This window comes from Merops nubicus, unplaced genomic scaffold, assembly GCF_000691845.1.
Source record: "Merops nubicus isolate BGI_N331 unplaced genomic scaffold, ASM69184v1 scaffold12759, whole genome shotgun sequence".
Lineage (NCBI taxonomy): Eukaryota > Metazoa > Chordata > Aves > Coraciiformes > Meropidae > Merops > Merops nubicus.
Genome location: NW_008630228.1, coordinates 1 through 2,968, shown reverse-complemented (window position 1 = coordinate 2,968; position 2,968 = coordinate 1).

The window sequence follows — 2,968 nt, the reverse complement described above, 5'->3', positions numbered from 1 at the left end:
CTGCTGACAGGCTCCCCCCCAAACCGAGAGAAAAACCAAGAGCCTAAATATCAACAGAAATGCCTACATTTCTCACTGTTTCTCTGTGCCTCTATCATTGAGGCTGGTTTTTTCTACAGCAAATGAGGAAAGCCTCGTGGAAATATGGCAGTTATTCTAACAGCAAAGCATCAAAGAAAATTAAAATTGTACATTAGTAACTTAGTAGAATACACAGATGAAATCTACGGGGATAGATGATTTTGGGTAAGAGGTTTGCTCTCCCAGGACATGGACAGTCTGCAAGCAATGCAGATGGAATCTCTGGAGCAGAACCCTGGTGAATGAAGGCAGTGCATGAACTGCAGTTTGCATGCTTGTGAAGCAAGAGTCAAACTCCTGTGCTTGGAAAAGATAATTGCAAGCGGATTTCAGATATTTACCTTCTCTCAGTTCCACATAAATGAGGCAGGAAAGCCCTGTTTACCAAACAGAATTAAGAAGTTATTTCTTAAATCAGAACTAAATGGTGATTTTTACTGGTTGCTTTTAAGCAAATTTAACTCTTACATTCTTCCAGTGAATAACTGACAGCCCCTGCTCAGCACAGACTGAAGAGCTGACATTTAACTTGTGACATTACCCAACAACACAATGTGTGCAGCACATTTATTTGAATTACTGCTGTAAGTCATGCACTAGGCTTATTTCTGAGACCACAAACATTTGCATAGGACCAGGGATGTGTGCATTTTAAGGAGAGCTCAGACCACATGAAGGTTCTTTTCCAAAAGGCCCAACAAGCCAAACTGCTAATCCCGAGTTTAAACCAGTAATCACTCCAACTGGATAAGCAAGCTGCAGCAGAGGCTGTAATCCTGATCCCACTGCAAACCCACAGTCTAGGCCAACACTCCCAGCAAGGTAAAAAAGAATCTTTGCTCCCCATTAAGTTATAAGCATAAACTCCAAAGGTGACTTCGGAACACAGGGGAGCTCCCACTCTATACATGCTACACAATTTTAGGTTAAGAGCTCCAGCATAGGGCTATTTACCTTTCCCAGGAAAAGATATTTGCTCTTTTTTGACTAGGTCACTGCAAATTTAATAGGACTGCAAATAGTGACATTAGAGAAAGAAGGAGGGCTCCAGGCTGAGCTCTACACCAGTCACACAATGAGCAGGCCTGCCCAGAGCAGGCAGAGCAGAGAGCCACAGGCTGTGCACAGTGAGAGCCCCCAGCTCCAGTCACCAGACAGGTTCCTGAGAACTGCCACGTTAGTGTCAGCTCAACCCCAGACCTGCATCTGCTGAAGGAGTCAGACACACCCCTGTGTCAGAGCACACAGGGGCCCGTTCCACGCCAGGCTCTCTGTGACCCTGGTGCAGTTCTCCACTCCACTTTCGCTGCCTGTCGCTCTCCACCACACCCACCAGTGACAGGAGATCCCTCTAAAGCCACAGAAGTGTGGGGTCTACTGACTGACTAACACCTGCCCCAGAACGTGGTTCTGAACTTCGTACTCTGCCCATCTACATAATACAGTTCTGAAATCACTTCTGGCAGCAAGTCTGCACTGAGGACTTCCCACAGAACACCAAGGTTTAAATTTTAATTTATCTTTTATTTACTCAACATTTCAGTGTGTTTTGTGGACAGATGACTTAAAGAGTGGCCATTTGAAAACATTCTCCTCAAGTAATTCCATTTAGCTACAACCTTCATGTTGTATTTAAAAGCACTGTGCTAAGTGTGTCTGAGAGATTCCATGTGTTTCAACAACCAAATGGTGAAAATTATTCGTGCTTAAGCATATTACCAAAAAAAAATATACACACACTAACAGCAGGGGAGAGCCAATCGATTTTCACAGTGTACTCATAAATCAATCTGGAAGTTGGAGACTAATGAGGCACAATAGGTAAGGAAAAAACACAGAAACTAATATTCTATAGTCAGGGTTTCAGCATATTTCAAATGGCCCTCGTCCCTTTAAACGGTCACTATCAAAGGTCTCTTTAAGGTCTAATTGCAAAAGAATGCAAATAGAAAGTAGGACAAAAGTCAAAACCAGAGAATGCAGGCAACAGAGATAGATTCTTGCAAGAAAGTCACAGTACTAAAAATAAACAGCACAGAAAAAAAACAAATTTAAATACAAAAGCAATGTATACGACTGGCACAGAGTTCTAAATTCAACATTGCTCTTAACTCTGGAGCTAGGTAACTGAAAAAAGGAACTGCTCCTTCTATAAAGTCCTCGAATAAAGATTACATGCTAATGGGAAACTCACCATCTCTAACTCTTCGTGGAAAAATAGGCAAAGACTTAATAGTTACAGTGCAACCTGCAATTTATTTGCGTTCAAAGCAGGTTTCTTGCCAAAACCCAACTATTTCTTGCCTCCCAACAACATCTGCCTGAATGGTATAGGGAAAAGAACAGTCAAGCCCTTCAAGTTTTAAGTTTTTATTGGGTACTGTAACTCAGGACAGAAAAGTAAGCTTTCTCTTTAAGAACCTACCCTACTAAAGAAACTCTACTATAGAACCTGACACTGTTATTATGCAAAAGGTGTTTAGTCTGTAGAATTAATTAGAATTGCAGAGACTTCTCTGTGCAATATAGGGCATTTCTGAATTCAGGGTTTTTTTATCCTCACAATTAACATGAGATTAAAGCTCTAGATAAAGCCCACAACGATTTCTAGCCCAAGGCCAACTCTTGTTTTGAACTGTAGGAATGAATTTAAATGAGCGTCTTACCTGCTTAGTTTTCTTTCGACTTCTTTGGTAGCTTTAGCTTCCAACTCTCTGGAACAGAAAGCGGTGTTGGTTTCCATGTCAACAGCAATGCAGCACAAAGCAAAAAATAAAACTGGAGCGGGGTTAAGAAACACGCTGAGCTCCATATGCGGAGTCCTCAGGAGGGGACGGGAGGCCGCAGATTGCCAAGTAATCCACTGGTGTGTTTACCAGGGCCAGCC